General features: G+C 43.6%; 1 protein-coding gene across 8 annotated transcripts in view; it reads right to left on the bottom strand.

Annotated features, from left to right (window-relative positions):
• The window catches only part of CELF2 (CUGBP Elav-like family member 2), a gene marked incomplete at both ends in the record, with an annotated part of 565297 nt that overhangs the window by 397363 nt on the left and 146811 nt on the right, over positions 1 to 21123 (bottom strand). The window lies entirely within an intron of this gene.

Genomic DNA, 21123 nt, shown 5'->3' on the forward strand with positions numbered 1-21123 from the left:
GAGAGGGGGAAGAAGGAGAGGGAGAGGAACCATTGGGCGAGTACTTGATGGTTGTTTAAAGCAGACCCTGGCAATTCCATTTGGCTTTCTTATGGCCTTAACTCACCAGTGAATCAATGCATCCTCTTATATTCAAACCAAAGATATCCCAGATCATCCTTCAGAGATAGAATGACTCTCAAAGGACCCATGCATGCAAAATGTTAATTCTATCGCAGCACTAATGTGCCATTACCTGCAATATAATTCTTTCAATAAATGAACCGGTACCTTAGGTCATATCTAAATACATAAGCCAGTTAGACTGAACTAGTGGATGGGCTGGATGAATGCTGAAGAGAATAAAAACTAGCACACCCTTTCAGAAAAGTCAAAAACTCCAGGGCTCCAGGCCACCAGGGCAAAGGTCTGGAGAGAAGGCGACTGCCTGAAATGCTTCCAGGGCTACCCTGTGGAAGATTTTACACTTGATCCTGAGATTCTCAAAGGATGGAGTTACAGTGTTTAGCACCTCAGAAGATGTAAGAACTAAAGGGCAGTTCCTATTTGCAAACCTCTTCTGGAGGTGCTTTTTACATAAGGCCAATCATCGCACTGTCTCAAAGTCCTGTAGAGAAGATACTATTGAACACCACGGCAGAGAAGTTAACAGCGAGGTTCAGAGGAGTTAAGAAATGGGATTCAGGTCGCACCGCTTAAACAGCAGAAAATGTGCCTCATTCCAAGTCTCAGCTGGTCCCAAGATTGTTTATTTGAGGTCTGCTAGTTCGGCCCAAATAACTGTCTCTATGGGAAGAAAAATATGCAAGTCCACATAGCACCTGGAAAGATATGCTTGCAACAGGAAAATATTTTCTCTAAGAGCTTTTAGAGAAAGAACCCCAGAACTTTGATTATGGGGTTCTATTGAAAACACTGAGCACAGAGACCATGAACTTCCAGTCTTCTTTCTTCCACTTTGGATGAAGGGCGGTTTTGTAGTGGCAATAAAGGAAAATAACTCAGTATCGATATTCCGTAAGCTCCCCATCAAACACAGAGGAAAAAAGGAAGAAGAATGTTGCCATAAAAATATCTGTAAACCAATCCATCCACATAAGACCACTTTAAAAGCCAGGGCAAATGGATTCTCAGTTGCCCTTTCTTTCCCATTTCTTTCTAACAAGTGTAATCTTTCCTAACTTAGGTCTGAACAATTCCAAATGATGACTTGATTTGCAGTGGTGGACCTGGGAGGAAGCGGGGAGCCAAGTTAAGCATTTAAACTGTCATGACCACACACAGGCCATTGGAGAGTCATCATGCTGCTTTGAGCTTTGGCCTCCTTGTGAGTAATATAAAGGGACCCTGGTCCCTTTGACCTCAGCCTATACGAACATCAGATGTCCCTATAACAATATTACAGCATCTGTTTATCTTACTACTGAAATTGGTATATAAAATGATAGTATATGGTTAAGAGTATAGTTTAATGGATTACAGCCCAGAAGCCAGACTACCTGTGCTTAAATCTTAGACCTGCCCTCACCACCCCTTGCCAGCAGTTTAATAGGGCAACATATTTAGCCTGTCTCTCCAACCCCCCAAATCTCCATCTGTGAAATGGGGATACTGACAGCACCTACTCCACAGTTTTGTCTGATGAAGGGATGAATTCCTTTGTCTACAGTATGTGTGCTATTGTTATTCTGTGTACCAGTCTTCCTGAACTTCTGTGTCTCCAGAGCATCCAAACAGCTTTGGAAAGCCCATTTGGAAAAACTGTTCCAGGAGGACAGATTCAGTAGGTCTGAGCTGGGGCACAGCATGTTGCAAAATCTGTGGCTTTGATGTATCATGAGAGGTGCGACTCCATCTCACCAGTTCACACGGGGCTCTTCCGGGCAGGCAAGTTATGCTTGCTCCATGTGGGGGCGCACTGAGCACGAACTTTAGATCTAGATAGCCTTGGGTTCAAATACTAGCTCTGCATTTTCTCAGCTGCAGAGCCTTGAGCAAGCTACTTGCCATCTCTGAGTCTCGGTTTTCTCACTTCTAAAAATGGAGAGGAAACCATCTTTCTGGCAGTATTGTTGTGAGGTTTAAAGACAGATCAATGATGACAAATTTAAAACCCTGGCAGGCAATCAATAAATGATACTTTAAAAAATGTATACTTATTGTTATATAGATTGCTCAAACCAGAAGGAAAGGTCTTAGAAACAGGAGAAGTGCTGAGCTCTTTGAAACAGGCAGTTGATCTTCTAAAAACTGTGAATTATGATTTATCTTTTTGAAACATCCAGTACATGTGTATATTTTTTTCTGGCTTTTGGACAAAAGCTGGAGCATATTTACACACTTCTGTTATGTACTGATTTTATTTCTATTCTTTATTTCATAATTCAACTAGTTCCCTAATGAGAGGATTTAGGTAGTTTTCTAGCATTTGCTTTTAGAAACAGCACAGGAATGAATAACTTTTAAATAGGTCTTTTGATACAAATGTAGAGTAAATTCCTAGAAGTGTAGTGGCTGGATCCGGAGGGCTGTACTTTTATCATTTTGTTAGAAATTGCTGAATTGCCTTCCTTGGACTTTGTGCCAATTTGCGTTCCCATCAGCATTGGGGGAAGAGATTGTTTCTTGCTTCCCTGGCAACACAATCTCTTGTCCAATTTCTGACCTTTGCCAATTTGATGAGCAAAAGGTGGCATCTCAGTGTAGCTTAATTTGCAACTAGTCTATTATGAGTGAGTTGTGCATATTTTCAAATGTTTTGGAACAATCTGAATACCCTTTTCTGGGAAATGATTATTCATTTCCCATGCCTCTTTCCTACTGGCTTTTTGGACTTTTTCATTTTGATTTAAAACAACTCTTTACATATTTGTGCTAACAGGCCTTGGCATGATAGGAATTACAAACTTTTTTCTTCTCTCGTTTATTTTTTAACTTTGCATATGGCAGTCTTTTTCTATATATGTTAGTTTGGCATGCCGAATTTGTTCTTTAAAAATGTACGTGAATTTATCTGATCTTCCCTTTGAGGTTCTTGGGTTCTGTAGGATAGTTTCAAAGTGGAATTCCCACTCCGGTGTTATAAAAGTCTTCTGAAAGGATCTCTTCTGCTAAGTCTATTATTTTGTATTTTCCATTTAAACCTCTGATCCATTTGAAATGATCCTTTCGTAAGGTAAGCCTCTAACGTCTTGTCTAACCAAATGAATTCTTTCTTTTTATATTTAGAAAAGAACAACATATAAGAAAGCAACATGGAGGGGGAATCGCCTCAAATATTTCGAGCACAGAGAAAATGAACAATTATTCTTGTTGGATCATCTCGACAACTGAATCTCTTTCAGTTTTCAGTGTGAAAGCATACTCAATATTCTTCTCCCTCTCCTCAACAGTTGTCACTCATTAACTAAAAATATTCATCTTAACAGTGAATCAAATTTAAAATTATAGATGGAACGGAGTGAAAATTTCTACAGATGATGTGGCTGATGGGCTTGATTCCCTCTACTCTTTGCCTGTCTGTCTTTTGTGGGCATCCTATCTCCTTGATTTTCAATGCTTTAAAAGCCTCAATGCAATAGCAATATAATCATAAAAGCTAATTAGTAAAGATTTTGTGTCTTGTTAATGATGTACAATTGATTGTGGCTCTAGGACAGAACCAGTCTAACCACTCGCCCGTGATAAGCATTGCATTAATCTTCCCACAATATGAAGGTGATGGTGTTTTTTTTATTACTGCTCCTGTTAGGTAGACATCTGAACCAACTATCCAATCAGTTTGTGTATAGTAGCATCTTTTACTACTGCCAAATCTGAACTCTTTAAAAATGTAGAGATAGAAGGCGTGGTGGCACCAGCTTGTATTCCTAGTACATGGGAGGCTGAGACAGGAGGTTCCCAGGTTTGAGGATGACCTCAGCAAGTAGTATGACTCTCATCAACCTAGCAAGACCCTATTTTATAATATAAGTAAAATGGGCCTGGGGGTGTAGCTAGGAGGTATAATGCCCTGGGCTTCAATTCCCAGTACCACACACATATACACACAAAAAATGTAGAAATTATGGAGGCCTGATTACCTAAAGAAAGGACATTAATTATATATGGTGAACACCAATCAGGGCCTCATTTACCTACTCCTTTTTTTGTGTGATACTGAGGATGGAACCCAGGGGCCTTCTATCTCTGGGTTATACCCCAAGTCCTATTTTATTTTTTATTTGGAAACAGGGTCTAAGTTGCTGAGAGCCTTAGCTGAGGCTGGCTTTGAACCTGCAATCCTGTATCAGCTTCCCAAGTACTGGGATTATAAGTGTGCACCACCGTACCCAGTTTACCTACTCTATCTTCACTTAATTCTTTTCAACTTTACTTTTCTCCCACAAAGCCACCAGCCATAATTATGTTATACAAATGCCTGATTAAAAATAACTTTATTTTATTTTATTAAAAAATTTTATTGGTGTATTGTAATCACGGGATAAAAGACTTGTGTAGACATACATGCACACATCACCCAATTAGCCCCTACCCAATCTCAATAACTATCAAGTAGCCTCTTAAATACCTATTATCTCCCACCTCTTTTTTTTTTTTGAAACCCTATATTCTTTATAAATATAGATGTAGATAGGCACAGACATAGGTACAGATGATGTCCAAATGTTTATGAACCAGACAGGATGGCACATGCACATAAGCCCAGTTTTTGGAATGCCGAGACAGGAGGACCATAGGTTCGAGGCCAGCCTCGGCAACTGAGTAAGATTCTCAGCTGTGTCAGAAGACCGTTTCCAAATAAAAAATGAAATGGGGCCAGGGTGTAGCTCAAAGGTAGATTGTTTCTGGGTTCAATCTCTACTGCCAAGATGATGATGGTGGTGGTGGTGGTGGTGTTGAGACTTATTTATATAGAGAATAAAACACTATGCAGACTTCCTGGCATTCCCTAGGAAAACCACTTCACAGTTTATTCCCTCCTAATTCAACTCCAGAGTCCAATGCTGGAAGCCTTTGTTACTCTCATCCGTGGTCCCTGGCTGCCTTTCTTCTGTTTTTGTATACACTCACTAGTGCGTTGTCATTATACATCATAATGAGGTTCAGAGTGATCAAGACAGACATGCACGCAGCACTTGGTGGGGGTGTTTCCCTTGGTTTACCACCCTGCTCCCTCCTTCTTCTTCCCCATGCTGTACATTACTGAGACTGGTGGTGCCTGAATACGTACACAGCATTATTTGAACTGTTTGATTCAAGTCTCCTCCCCCCAATTCCCTCTCCAATACCCTTCAGATATCGTCACACCTCCCCCCTCCACTTTATCAGGCTCCAATAGCCCGCCACGTGCCGCTGTGGCTCTTGTCTTTGGGGTTTGGTCCAATACCTAATTTTCCAGAAGGGTGGGAGTCTGGCTCTTTTTAGAATTGGTCTGGATCACACAGCCGTGATGAGAAACGTACATAATAGGTGCAGAACTTCAGCGGGAAAGATTAAGAGTTTGTTATGACACGGCTCTTTACCTGGAACATGCAACCAAGACAGCAATTCTGGCCTAATAATTCCCTGTTGCTACTTTCTGACATTTGAAAATTTCCAAAGATATGCTGGCTAGAAGCCTGCAGGGAAGCTCTACGCCCATAACTCGGGGTGGCCACTCTCCCTGCAGGGCCCGGAGCCCCCTGTTGGCTCCCAGTACCATCTGCACTCCATTCACTTCCCCCCATACCTGTCCTAGACCATGGAAATGAAGGTGCCCTGTGGTCTGTCTGCCAAGCCCACAGCTCAGCGTGTGGGGCCTGGGGCACCTGTCAGCCTGAGAGGTGCTAGACATTTTGGAGGCTAAATCCAGACACCTTCACACGCACAGAACGTCCTTCCTCTCCTGTGTTTCTTGGTGGGTCTCATGGTCTCTGGGCTGCTGGACCCAGAAGAGTGAAGAGGTGGGAGCTGGATGGGATGGACCAGAACATCATCTATTTATTTGGATATGCTTTTATTGGTGCATTGTTGCCTTACATCATAATGAAGTTCAGAGCAATCGTGGTTTACACACACACAGCACATGGTGAGCTTCTCCTCCGCTTCCTTCCCACTCCCTCCAAGTCCCCATAGCTGATACTGAGATCGGCACTGGTATTTTCATATATGTAATTTACACCAATGGAAGTGCCTCCTTGGTAATTCTCCCTCCTCTGGATCACCTTCCTCTCTCCTCTGAGCTTTCTCCTCCACTACCTAATATACCTTTTGTATCCTGATTACGCCTTTGTTTCCATATATGAGAGAAAATATGTGCTATTTCTCTGTTTTTATTTTTTCTCCCCTCTTTCTAGGTGAACAGAGTTTGATTTAATTGGAAGAGCATGAGCCTTCTTTTTTTCTTTTCTCATTTTTGTGGTACTTGGGGGTTGAACTCAGGGACATTCTACCTCCAAGCCTCAGCCGTTTTGCTTATTATTTTGAAACAGCATCTCACTAGGTTGCTGAGGGTCCCTTCAGCTGCTAAGTCTGGCCTTGAACATGAGATCTTCCTGTCTCAGCCTCCCTAGTCCTGTGGTTCCAGGAGATGTGTTGCCCCTCTTAGCATGAGCCTTCTTTCTTTTGTGCTCCAGCGTAAAAGGGCTAACTCAGAGAGGATGATACCAGCCAAATTGGAAAGCTCAAGCACAAGGCATTGGAAACTAGAGTCTAAGGAGGAGGGCAGAATGGGGCCCTCCCAGGCTGATGGGGCCCTCTAGGGCTGCCTTCAGTCACCAGTCATGTCTCATTTGCCTTTGGTCATTCACTGAACAGAAAGTCAATACAATCAGGAGATTGAATAGTTGTTGCTGTAAAAGAGGAAGATGACACTAAAGGCTGGGTCTCAGTAGCTTGAGGAATTTGTTCTGATGCTAATTTAGTAATTGGCCTTTGCAGATACTAAATAGCTAGCTAAATAGTGGACTGTGAAAGCGAAGGGGTCAATAAATAGCGCAAGAGTTCTTTTCACTATCGCCACAATCCTATGGTGAAATGGCAACTCCTGTACAATTTGCCTGTTTCTGTCTTTGAGCTACTAGGCGCTTTCTGGGTAAGTTTTATTTTGTTCAGTACAGGTCTGGATTCCAGGATGCCATGTGCGACAGCGTCATGTTTTTCTAAGAGGCATTTAGCAGTAGAAATTCTAATATGTGCCGGTAGCAATTGCTATTGTGTCTTCTGTAGTTTGTACTTATGCCCCGAGGCAATTTAATCATGAAAGATGCAATCTGATGTGCAAAAATAACAAATAAGAAGGCGGTACCCAATTTCCAGAAGAGGGCAGCAGCAATGGAGATTCACGGAAATCGTCCCTCTTCACATCGCCCTTATGAAATCCTTGTGAATTCTGCAAAGTTTCTATCCCGCCCTGAGTTGAGGTGGTCCCTGGATGAGGTGCTAGTCAAGAGACCGAGCATAGAGAGGCGCAGTGGTGGTGCCTATGATCTCAGTACTTGACAGGCTGAGACAGGAGGGTCTCAAGTTTGAGGCCAGACTTCGCAACGTAGGGTGACCCTGAGCAACTTATCGAGACTGTTTCCAAATAAAAAATAAAAAGAGCTAGTTTGAAGGTAGAATGCCTTTCCCTGGGTTCTATTAAAATAAAAAGGCTCCCCCATGCACAGAATAAAATGGACAGAATTTTAAGGACCACATCTTCTGCTTCGGTGGTTGCTACTATCTACAAGCCCATTGCTCAATTCCTTTGTCCCTGCTCAGTTATCCATCTGAAACTCAATGGGCTCGACCTCTGGCTGCCCTTGCTCAGACCCCGTGTTTTCTGGGGGCTAAAGATAGAGCGGATGGTCCTAGAGTGACATGTCTTTCATCTGCAGCATCTTTCCTCAGACACATACTGCCTTTCTTCTTGGTAAAGTTCTCTGGGGCTCCAGCAACCCAAACGTACAGAACAGGCTCAAAGCTACCGCTCAGACCAAGGTCCCTCCACTGTGATATGGAAGTTGCTTCTATCAGTCCTTCCAATGTGTCAACTCCCGCGCTTTCTAGATGTGTGGTCTGGATGAGACTAGGTTTTTAGTGAAATACAGATGCCCCTTCTTTCTGGAATTTAATTTTTTTTTGTGTGTGTGGTACTGGGGATGGAACCTAGGGGTCTTTTATCTCTGGGCTACACTCCCAGACCTATATTTGATTTGGAAACAGGGTCTCACTAAATTGTTGGGGCTAGCTTTGAACCTGAGCGATTCTCCTGTCTCAGCCTCCCAATTACTGGGATTACATATGTGTACCACCATGCCGGCTTAAATATTTGAATTACAAAAAAGAAGGCATCTGTGTGGTAATGATCTAGGATTCTGGTTCTTCCTAATTCTCGTCCCTTCTGAATATTAAGTAAATGTACCCAGGACCAATCCAGTGGTGGGTATCTGCAGGATTTCCATTGCAGGGCCCAGGCACCTTCACCTCCGCTAGGCAGAGGCTGGGGAATACAGAGGGGGCAACACTTCCATTTACCACAGATGGTGAGGACCCGAGTACTGAGCATGGTCAGCTGCGTCAGGTGGCTCAGTGGGGAGTCTTCTGTTACATGAAGACAGAGACAAGAGCTCTCTGTACATGCCACATTTTTTCTGTTTGAAGGAATGCCTCAGTATAGTTCATGTCCTTAGCCACTTTTCAGCTCCTAAGGGAGAAAGTGTTAGAACAATGACCTGTTGGGATGTGCTAGTTAACTCTGACACAGTATTATATTTTCAAGGGCTGTAAGGGGAACATGTGTAATGGTTGCTTAAGATACTGGATTGTGCCCGGCGTGGTGGCGCACGCTTGTAATCCCTGCGCTTGGGAGGCAGAGACAGGAGGATCGCGCTGGTTTGGGGCCAGCCTCGCTGGTTTAAGAGACCCTGTTTCCAAATAAAAAAAATATATACAATAGGCCTGGGAGTGTAGCCCAGAGGTAGAAGGGCTTCCAAGAACCCCAGTACCACCAAAAAAAAAAAAAAAAAAAAAAAAGATACTGGATTGTCCTGAAGGAGGCTGTTTAAAACTAGCTGTTGAGCCTGGTGTGATGTACACAACTATAATCCCAATACTTGGAAGGCTGAGCCAGGAGGATTGCAGGTTTGGGACCAGTGGGCAGTAATTTAGAAAGACCTTGTTTCATAATAAAATGTAAAAAGGGCTGGGAGTATAGTTTAGAAGTAGAATGCCTCTGGGTTCAATCCCCAGTATCTAAGTCCCCAGTCTCTATTTCACTTTCTCTCTCACTCTTTCTCTCACACACACAATTGATAACATGTCAAATCTGTGACACCTCAGTAGATTATGTAGGTCATGGTATATATTAACAAAGAGAATCATGGAAGTTATTTCTTTGCCCATCCTAGCAGCCACGGGAAGTAATTGGGGTGCAGGGACTCAGTGGGCATTGTGAAAGATGACTAACTAACCAGCTAAGTGACTTGACCCGTGGCCTGAGGCTGTCCCAAGTTTGGGGATGGATGAATTGGCAGGTCTACAGCTTCTCTGAACTACTGATGAGCATCGGGAATGGAGTCATGCTGTTTGGGAAATTAGTGAACCAGATAATCAAAGTGCCAGAACTGATTTACCCCAAAGAGCCTTTTCTATCACACACAGATGTGTTTTGAGAAGTTACAAGCAGCTTGGTGTTAAGAGAACTGTAGAGAAAGAATGTTATTGCAATGGCCACTTGGAGTCCAAGAGCAAAGTCTAGTGCCTTACCAGTCCCAGACTACTGTTCTCCTGGAGGAGTACCAGCTTATATGTGTGGAGACTTTCCCAAGTTTGGCTGATGATAATCTTCTTACCTGTGCATTAATCAGGGATCCTCAGTCTTTGGGCCATGCTCCCTACCCAAACACTGAACACCCCTCTGAGAATTCTACCTGTGTAGCTCTCTTTACCCAAAAGAGGACTAAGGACATAACAAGCTCAGTGAGAAAATCCAGAGATGTGGAAGATGGTCAAAGGATGATCCAATACAGAAGACACCGGTTACTTCTATAGACCTGAGAACTCTGGCACTAGCAGAAAGGATTCCTAGTCAATAGGAACTCAATCCAGAAATGATAGTGTCCTGTCTCAGAATCAACTGAATTGGTCAGCTGATGAATTCTGTACTTTCTAACACCATGGTAAAGGAATCCAGACTCCAAAATGAGAAGAGCAGAGGAAAACACCACCAACATATTGACTCAACAAATATTTATTGACTATCTCTCTCTCTCTATATATATACCCATTCTAGGCCTGATGGCATAGTAGTGAACTAAAGTACTGAAAATGCCTGTCTTCATGGAGTTAAGGTTCTAGTGGAGAGAGACTCATCTACAAATAAACTAGTGAATGACCTGTCCAGTGACAGTCTATGGGATAATAACGCTATGGGATAACAATGGCTAACTCTTAGAGGGGACCATGTATCAGGCAGTATTCCAGGTGCTTTACATGAACTGAATCTATCCTTGATTGGTCTCTGTTGTTATGTCCCCGTTTTATGAATGGGAAAAGTGAGGTCCCTGAGAAGTTGAAGTGGCCAGTCCAAAGAATGCCTCTGGAAACAGGAGAGCCAAGGTTTCTCTAGGCAGTCTGGCCGCAGAGTCACAGTGATAGCTGTTGGGGCAGGGTTAGGGGTTTTAGTAGGGATCTCATCAGAGGCTACACTGAGAAGATGGTATCTGTACAAAGTCCAGCAAAGAAGTGAGGACCGAGAGAGGTCAACCTGCAGGAAAGTCATTTCCTTGCCAAAGCCTTGAGGCGGGAGGGAGAGATAAATAAAAAGGCTGATGTCTGATGCAGGGAAGCAGAGAAAGGAGGTCAGAAAACTTTCTGGCCAGACTGCAAAGGGCTCAGATCTTCACAGAAGAGCTATGTCTTATGCTCTGGTGAGTCTGAACAGAGAAGTGGGGTGGTCTGATTCTTATATTAAAAATATTATTTTTGCTGTTTGTGTTGGGACTAGACCAAGAGTTGAAAGGTAGAAGCAGAGAAATTCCAGAAATCCAATAACTGCCACTGCCCTCTCTGGTCCCCGGGGATGGACAAGTCATCCTGAAGTTCCTGTGCATGTGCACAGGGCCAGATCAGTGCACAATCCTGGGACCTCTGGACTCACTGAAGTAAGTAGACTCTGGTGACCAAGGAGAAAATAAGAGTTTCTATTCTTGGATGTCTTGTGTTCTTGCCTTATGTACAGCTCTTCTTGCCTAGCCCCCTCCTCTATTACTTATTTTTCCTTGGGATTCTGATTCATTCTCATGACTTAGATTTTCACCTCCCTAGGGATAACTTGGAACTTAATAACTCCAGTCCTTACAGGGCAATTTCCAATTCTCCATTTCTTGTGCCACCAAGACTAAATTCCATGGTTTCTCTTTTGTATCAACTCTTCATAACTAAACTATTTTGTGACCACCAATTATCCTTTATCAAATCTGTACTTAGTGAAGCTGTCAGTAACTTAGTGAGATCCGGTTTGAAAAAATAATATAGCTCGGGGTACAGGAGTGTCAGTATAATGACCCTAGTTTAAATTTCCAACACCACACACATAAAAATATTCTGCACTTGTAACTATCAATCATCCTTCGTTTAATGTTTTCATCTAAATAATTATTCCTATAAATTTTGTCTCCAAGATATCTTTCTTTTCATTCAAAATGCCCTTCTTTCAGAAAACTCCATTAGCCTCTCAACTGGTGTCCCTGTGTCCAGGTTCACCCCTCACCACATACTATTAAGAGCTTGACCTTACCAAAGGTGATTTGTGATCTTCCCTTCAGACCCTTCCACTGTTCCTTTCTGTCTCGTGAACCTTATACAAGTGTTCCAGCATGGCGTTCAACACCCCCACACTGCATCCAAACATGTATCCAACTGTCTTATCCCCCACATGACCCTTACATAGCTATCACTCCAAGGTCAACTCTTTGTGATTTTTCTACTACATCCTGTACCTTTCTGCCTCTAGCTCCTACAGAGCCCCACTGTTAGGGTTTGGGTCTTGAATGTCCCCCAGAAAGGCTCATATGTTGGCAATATAATTGTGTTCAGATGTGAAATCATTGAATGAGGGCCTTAACCTCATTAGTGGATCAGATCCATTGATGAATTAAAAATTTGAATGGATCGTCTGGGTGCCAACTCTGGAAGGTGGGGCATGGCTGGAGGAAGTATATTACTTGGAGCCTCACCCTGGGAGCTATGGAGGTCCCTGGTTGTTCCCTTTTCTCTCCTTCTCCTCCTCTTTTATTTCCTCCATTCATTTCTATTTCTCTCTGTCTGTCTGTCTGTCTGTCTGTCTCTTTGCTTCCTGGCTACCTTGAGTTAGTTGCGTATCCTCGTTCACTATATCATACTGCCACAATGTTTCTGTCTTGGAGCTTGCCAACCATGAACTTAACCTCAGAAACCATGAGCCAAAATAAATTTTTCCTCCTGAGCTGGTCTTGTCAAGTATTTTGCTAACAGGGATGAGAAGCTGCCTAATACACCCACCTATCGGCTACCAGATTTCTCCAACACAATTTTCATAAAGGTTTTTTGTCCCCCCCAAACTGGAAGCATTTTCTCTCTCCTCTAAAATGCCATTTTTCTTTTATGCATTTGTGCTACAGATTGCATACTCATCCTGTTATGTCATTAATGACCTTGAAAACCGAAGAGAGGAAACATTTGAGCATTTTGCATGGGGTATACAGTAGGTACTTATTCATTAACTTCTTTACCCTACACACATGAAAACCCAGGAATTGTTCTAGGCCCTGAGAACCCAAGGTAACCAGGCCTTGTTCCTCTTTACCTTGCTTGTTCAGGATTAAACACAACAGGAGATAATTTACAACTTATGGGAGTGGCCATCTGACCATCTGAAGTTAAAAATTATGTTTCATGCTCCCTTCTACTCTAGCCATCATAAATCAAGGTAATTACTTGGCAATCTGGGTACGCCTTGTAAGGCAAAAGAGCTGCTCATGTCTTGTGTCCCATGGTGAGCAGAGAGGGGGAGGGAAGGGCTAAATTACCCTGTCTCCCATCTGTGCCCAACCAGCTGTAAATCTCCAGGAAAGAAAAAATGCATTCAGGATTGTCAAAGAGATATCCTCCCAACTGTGCCTCTAAAGGTAGGATGTTGTGCAGTAGGCAAGGGGCCCGCGGCAGTTAGTGTGTAAGCAGATCTGGAACTCTGTGTTGGTCTTTTATGTTTGAGAGAGAGCATGTGCACTTCCAATGGGTTTAAAAGGTTACCGTGCCTTCTTTGACTGTACACATAGGGTGTAGAACAGGGCTCTCAAGGCCTGCACACTTTAAAGATGCCCCGTGAAATGGAAAGCGCCACCGTGGGCTCCGGCACAAGTGCGTTTCTTCTATTTTATCAGCCTTTAATGCAATGGCTTCTCACAGGCTGAGATTTTAAAATGCGTTCTCTTCAGAAGAGAGACTTGAAGACGGTACAAAGGAGTCATTCCAATGCCTCTTCAAATTGGAAAAGGATATATGGTTGGCATACAGGAAAGCTTCTGATTTTTTAAGACTGATTTTATATCCAGATGCTTTGATGAATTTGTTGGTTAGTTCTATAAGAACAGTGCAGCTGGAGTACTATAGCAGGATAAGTTCAGTTTCTGGAGGAAGAGGGCTTGAGTTAGAACCCCACAATGTCCTGGCAAGTGTAGAGGCTGAGTAGTCTGTACCTCATCTTGTAGAGGACATCATAAATGATCTCACTACAGCAGTGGAACTGTGAGTATTGAGTTAATACTTGGAAGATGCTTAAAAGCCGGGCATGGTGGAGTACAACTGTAATCCCAGTACGTGAGAGGCTGAGACAAGAGAATTGCTGGTTGAGGCCAGCCTCGGCAACTTAGTCAGGCCCACTGAAACTTAGTGAGACCTTGGTTGTTGTTGTTGTTGTTGTTGTTGTTGTTGTTGTTGCTGTTTTTGTGTGTGGTACTTGGGGTGGAACACAGAGGCTTTCTACTTCTGCGCTATACTCCCAGACCAATTCTATATTTTCTTTGGAAACAGGGTCTCACCAAGATGAAGGGAGTCTCACTAAGAAGCTGAGGCTGGCTTTGAACCTTTGCGATCCTCCTGTCTCAGCCTCTCAAGCACTGAGATAACAAGTGTGCACCACCACACCTGGCTTGAGACCTTGTTTCAAAATAAAAAAAAAATATGGATGGGGTATAACTTAGAGGTAGAGTACCCCTGAATCCAATATCCAGTAGGTTAAAAAAAAAGATGCTTAGGAAAATCCTGGCAATAGTTAGTTAAATGAAAATATTTAAGCTTCATCGTTTAAGAAAAACAGGGTACCCAGTCCTATCAGGGATCTTGCAGGAATGGGAAACCCGCTGACCTCATCATTATTTGTGCCACCACTTGGTCTCAACTGTCTGCGGATCAGCCAGCATCATTTGTAGGAAAAGAAACCAGGTCTGTTTTGTCAAATACAGTAAATTTTTACATTTGCTCCCTTAAATGGAAGCATCCAAGAAGGAAAGAAAGATCTCTCCCAAAGGATTCTTGAATAAACCTGAATAAATGGCAGCTCTGGAGGTAATTCAACCCTCTGGATACAGTGGCACAAATTCGACACCATTAATGAGCATCACGTGCAATCCTGCGGGGAGAGAAATCCCCCAAATTGGTCCTCTTTATGCCTTGTTTCCTCCTTTATGTGCAATTCCATCTTTCTGGGGCCCAAATAAATCTCTCCCAGACTGTTATCCTCCCATTATGAGCGTGCGGCCGTAATGACAGCCACCTGTTTTAACGACAGAGCCAGGATGTCATCATTCTCAGCAGCGTGTTGTTAATCTGAGTGACCTTTCCCTTCGGGAATGCCATCCCCACCCTCGTGAAGTACATGCCAGCTCCAGAGCACCTGTTCCCCTCTAGTTTCGAAAGGTAAATTCCTCCCCAAGGGGGCTCCCTGCCAATGCCCCGTCCCCTGCTCTGCGATCGGCATAAATCGTGCACTTCTGGTCGCTATGGTTTTCTCCATCAAACCAGCAGGGGGAAAAAAAGTGGCAGAGGGAAACATATTGTTTGAGAATGCACATTAACACACTGTAATAGCCCAATCAGAAATTTGTCAACATTGTTAAGCGACACCTTTCCTCGGCTTCTCTCCTGGAACAGTTGCTGACAGGCACTTGCTGTCGCCTTTTCTGGGACAGTGGGTGTGCGGAATCAACAGCACCGTGACTTCTAATTCAGGCGAGGCCAGAAGACCATTCATCACTCAGATGCACACAGGGGCCAGGCTCCCAGAGCTCTAGCCACCTGCACTGACCCTCCCGGTGGGTGACATTTCCAGCTCCCTGATACTGTCCAGTTGGCTAAGTGTGGATTTGTGATCCTCAGAGCTGCTCTTATACAGCTACCTAAGTTGAGCCCAGATAACTCGCTTGGGCTTGCTGATTCCTGGAGACACAGCATGGTGCAGGCCGGACCTCACACAGCCCTGGCACAGGGTCTGGCTTTCCCCTTGCCAGCTAAAAGACTGCAGGTGAAGCTCGCCATTTCTCTGACAAAAAGGCTGTAGGGCACACAGGTGGCAAATTCCTGGGTCCAGCAGAGAACAGGTTCTCTGTATATCCTCTATTTTGTTTCCTCCCCTGAATACCCACATTGTAACCACGGCCTGAGCCAAGGTCTCACCATCCTCCATAGACCAAGGCTTCTCCTGGACCTCCCCGGCCAGTTGGCTCTCACAGTCTTCTTTCAGTCCACACTACACACCCCTTGCTCTCTTCCGTATCCTCTTCTTGGGTCTACACAATTGCTGTATGCAGTTCCTCATCCAACTACTCCAGGGCAGGCGCTCCACCTGCTGCCCCCCCATGCCCCAGCCTTGCGCTCCTTGCCTCAGGCACGGCTCATCAGCAGCGTCCCCCACTCCTGGCTGTCTCCTACTGCTCTAGCCTGTTCTTGGGTTGAATGTGGAGGAGACTCACTGATGACCCTGTAGCACACGCGGACCCAAGTCCACTGCGCCTTTCCTCCTTCCAGCCTGTTTAAAGGGGAGTGTGGGCCCTTCCTGCAAGTCAGTCCCACCTGGGCTCTGGGTCCCATACATGTTGCTTCCCTACAGAATTCAACCCCCTCCCCCAGTGCTTCTTTGCATTTAAATGTGGTCCCACCCATCTCTAAAAACATCCTCAAAGTCCATTACTTCCGATCAGCTACCACTCTCTTCTCTCCTTTGGAACTGGTCATCTTTTTTTTTTTTTTTTTTGGTGGTACTGGGGGTGGAACCCAGAGGCTTTTCTACCTCTGGGCTATAATCCCAGACCTCTTTTTTAAATTTTTTTTTTATTTGGAAACAGGGCCTCACTAAGTTGCTGAGAGCCTCACTAAGTAGCCAAGGCTGGCTTCGAACCTGTGTGATCCTCCTGTCTCAGCCTCCCAAGCACAGGGATTACAAGCGTGCGTCACCATGCCCAGCAAACTGGTCTTTTTTTTTTTTTTTTTTGGTGGTACTGGGGTTCCTGGAAGCCCTTCTACCTCCGGGCTATACTCCCAGACCTATTTTTACATTTTTATTTGGAAACAGGGTCTCCTAAGCCAGCGCGCGCGGCTGGCTTCAAACCTGCGTGATCCTACTGTCTCAGCCTTCCAAGCACAGGGATTACAAGCGTGCGCCACCACACCCAGCAAACTGATCTTAAATGAATTATCTGTACTTTCTCACTTCCGATCCACTTCTAACTCCACTCCTGTCTGGCTTCTTTCTTACCTCTTGGGCCAATGCTGCTCTAAAACCACATTTTTCTCTTTTTATGTAGTGGATGTGATCACTGAGGAGTGAGTCCAGGTCCTCTGTTCTTCTCATATAAAAAGCTTTTCCCCAGGCCAAAGGTTTTTGCTAAGAACTTGCAAAATTGCATCTATATCCAAGGGAAGATGTGTTCAACAAGGAACAAGGAGGTGTCAGTGGTATCAAATATTGCCAAGAGTCTAAGCATTATATGTTAATATAATAATGCTAAGGCACCTACCATATTTACCCATACATAGGTCACTAGGAGCTTCTATAGGGTTTCCTTGGTGAGGAACAAAAGATCCTGTTTTGTAGTTACCTAAACTCAATGGTTCAAGTTTACTTACCAGGCTCTAAGTTACATGCCTATAACCCGTAGTAGAACAAGGATTATTCTGCTATAGTTCAGATCTCAAATGTCTCCCAAAGGCCCATGTATAAAAGTCATGGTTCTCAGCTTGGGATAATGGAAGGTGATGGAAATATTGAAGTGGTCAGCTCTAGTAGGAGGTTTTAGGCCATGAGGGGCACTGTGGCTTGCTGATTCTTTTCTCTGCTTTTGTGTCCCAGCTAGGAGATGAACAGTCTTGCTACATTCTCCTACCATGACAGGCTTCCTCACCACAGGCCCCAAAGCAACGTGGCCCTTCAATCATGCACTGGAACCTCCAACACAGGGAGCCCAAGAAAACCTTTTCTCTTTATAAGCTGATCATCTTGTGTATTTGCTATAGTAACAGAAACCTGACTAACACAACCTCCACTTCTATCTGTGCCCAAGACATACTATGTTGTTTCATAGTAAGTATGGGCTGAGCTTGCCTTTTCTGTGAGGGTAGAGAACTACCCTGTAAGGTGTAGCTAGCTCAACCTGAAATGAGTAAGTTATAGAGGCAACCCATTAAGAAGAAATCTTGAGTATCTTAGGTAGGTAATACACCTATATCTTTGAAAACAGAGTATTTCCTTTGGTTCTAGAGTTATACTAGATTATCCCAATCTTTTCTAACACTGTCCTTTTGTTCTCGGTCACAATCTCAGTTTTGTAAAAAGTGTAAACTTGTGTTTGTGTTTAGCTCCCAGATCTGCAAGCCAGCCTCTTTTCGGCACTCAATTAGCTCCAACTTCAGTCCTAAGTGGAAAATCTTCCCCTCACATGTAGTCATTTCACAGTGATACACGTTGTGCCTCCCCAGAGCTGGTATGATCTCTGGGTTTCCTCTTTGTCACACTGGGACAACGTCCAACTACCCAATAAATAGTCTATCATAGTTTCTTCTTCATCCTCAAGTTAGTAACCTACATCACCACCAATGACTGAAAATTTTTTCTTGCACACAACATTTACTGCAGCAAGAAGGACTATATCATGTTTCAGTTTGGAATCCCATCAGTGTAAGAAGCCTCTAAAATGGCCCCGAAGATGATCCCTCTCTCCTTGTATTCATGTCATCATATAATTCCTTCTTTGAATATGGGCTGGTCCTTCTGATTTCCTTTATAATGAAGTGTCATGGGAGGTCATGAGATTAGGTTATTAAAAGACTGTGACTTCTTGCTAGCTCTGACTTGGTCTTTGCTATAATGGAAGCCAGCTTCCTGTAGAGAGGCCTACAGGGCAAGGAGTTGAGGGAGGTACAAACAACAGAAATTCAGGGACTAAGGCCCTCAGCCCAGCTCCCCACAGTACTATAGTCCTTCCAGCAATCACACCAGTAAACTTGAAAGCGGATCTTTTTAAGTCCAGTTCTCCTATAACATTGTAGCCAAGACAAAACCTGGACTACAGCTCTACGAGAGACCTAGAAATACATGTTCCTGGCTAAGCCACATCCAGTTCTCTGCCCCAGAGAAACAGATAACAAATGTTTATTGTTTAAAGCATCTGAGTTTTAGGATAATTTGCTACTCAGAAAGGAAAAACCAGTGAAGTACTGCCTCAGATGCTATTTTCATTTTTGTGATCCAATAAGCCTGACCATATAAATTAGAGGGAGATCTACTCGCTCACAGGTTTTGGAGATTTCAGGGTTCAGTCTATGTCAGGCAAGGTCTGTGGAGTTTCAGGGCATGACGACAATAAACATAAGGAGAAAGAACCAGGCTTTGTCTCACATCATGGAGGCCAGAGGCAAGCAAGCAAGGGGATTCAAGGACAAAAGCACGGTTTCTAAGGCCATACCTCCAGAGACCCACCTTCTACAGTGACACCCCACCGGCCTAGGTCACCGCCCAGTAAGTCCATTACTATGGCTCTGTCTTCCAATGAGATTACAACCCTTGTGATTTAATTACATCAATGCTGAACATTAATACATGAGCACTGCAGGGGACATTATCTAACAATAACAAGTATCTAAGGTAACCCTTTTGTATGATTTGAGGGTAGAAAAAAAATATGGCAATGTCTTCCCCCGGAAGCTAGAATCAAAATAAAGAAAAATACACTGGCAAAATTTAAGCATGGTGAGAATATGGGGTTACTGAAAGTCAGTGACTTTACGTTTTTTTCCTAAGGTCAACGAGGCAGGGTGGGGGAATGACACCATATCCTTAGATTCCACTATCCCAGCTGAGTCAATGGAGGTGATGAGCAGGCACGTTCCCTTGGTGTCGCCTGCTTGCCAGCAGCTGATTTGGTGAGACAGAGAGTGGATCTGGCCTCCAAGTGCAGTGTGTTAGCATTAATGAATTCCCCAAATATCCTGTTTTCCTGGGGGGTAAATTTACTTTATAACTATCACCATCGCCAACCAAAAAATTAAATCAATAAATCAGTGTGAGGAAATTGTCGAGAGGAGCTGGGAGTCCTGCTAGAAGAAACCAAATGTTTGTGGATTGAATTCCCACACCCCTGTGTAGCTGGCCTGCCACCCAGTTCCAGGGTCATGGGAGGCCCAGTAAGGGAGCCGGTACGAAGGCCCCAGGGCAGAGAAACAGCTCAGTACTCTGCGTCCGTGTTGGCCCTGGTCTCTGAAGAACATTTCTCCACTCCTCCAGGAAAAACAGACAGCAGGATTGCCAAGCTCCTTCCACTCATGTTTCTGACAGGGAGTAATTATTTCTAACTTCTTAACCCTTTGCTGGGGTTCTCAAACTCTGTATGCTCAGTGCTGCCTTGCTGGGTACCCCTTTTTCTTCTAGGATTATTTCTCTAAAATAGTATCCCTCGTCGGGCGTGGTGGCGTACGCTTGTAATCTCCACACTTGGGAGGCTGAGACAGGAGGATCGCACAGGTTTGACGCCAGCCTCAGCTGCTTAGTGAGGCTTTCACAACTTAGGGAGACCCTATTTCCAAATAAAATATAAAATAGGTCTGGGAGTATAGTGTGGAGGTAGAAAGCCTCTGAGTTCCACCCCAGGACCACTAAAAATAAATAAATAAATAAATAAATAAATTGAATAGTATCTCTCAACTTCCAGCAAAGAGAACAGAAGAGCTCGTGACTCTTATAAGTTATGAAGTTGACAGTTACCGTAATTGGAGGAGAGCGCTGGGTTGAGTTAGGCCTTCTGGAGGTTTAACATTAACACTCTATGGTAATTCACAGAATCATAGAGCATCATGTTTGCTAAAAAAGTTACAGATGATCAAAACCAGAAAATAGAAAAATACATATTTTTGGAAGGAATCTCTCTCCACAACCCTTTCCTTTCTTCTGCTCTGCCTCTCACATGCACATATACTAAACATATAAACACATTTAGACCCATGCGTGGCCAAACAGACATACTCCCAGGTTATAACCATCTATGTACATAATGGGAACTATCAAAATAAAAAATGAAAGCAATCATATGCTACTTCTATGTTTAGTATCATGTATTAAAAATATCTGTTGTCATTTTGTGATTTTTTTTACTCCATATTCAAATATGTTAGCAAGCCAGGCATGGTGGCCTAAATTTGTAATCCCGGTATTTGGGAGGCTGAGACAGGAGGATTGCAGGTTTGTGGCCAGCTTCAAATACTTAGTGAGACCTCCTGAAATATAGGGAGCCGCTGTTTCAAAATAAAGAAGAAGACATAAGGCTGCGGAAGATATATCTTGGAGGTAGAATGCCCCTGGGTTCAATCTCTAGTACCACACACACACACACAAATGTTAGCAAAACATAAATAAGGTTAATTCATTTGAGGCTGAATATCTTAATATTAGCAAACATATGGGTGACTAACACAATTTTATTCATTTTTGCCTGGGCACTAGACATTGTTGTTACCCCTATCCTGGACTCTCCAGTCTACTCCCTTCCTTCCCACCCTGACCAAGGAAGTAGACCAGCTTTCAATGATTCATTGAAAATTCCTTCCATAAACACTGGGAACAGAATCATCAAAAAT

This window comes from Muscardinus avellanarius (genome assembly GCF_963383645.1).
Source record: "Muscardinus avellanarius genome assembly, chromosome: 20".
NCBI classification, from domain to species: domain Eukaryota; kingdom Metazoa; phylum Chordata; class Mammalia; order Rodentia; family Gliridae; genus Muscardinus; species Muscardinus avellanarius.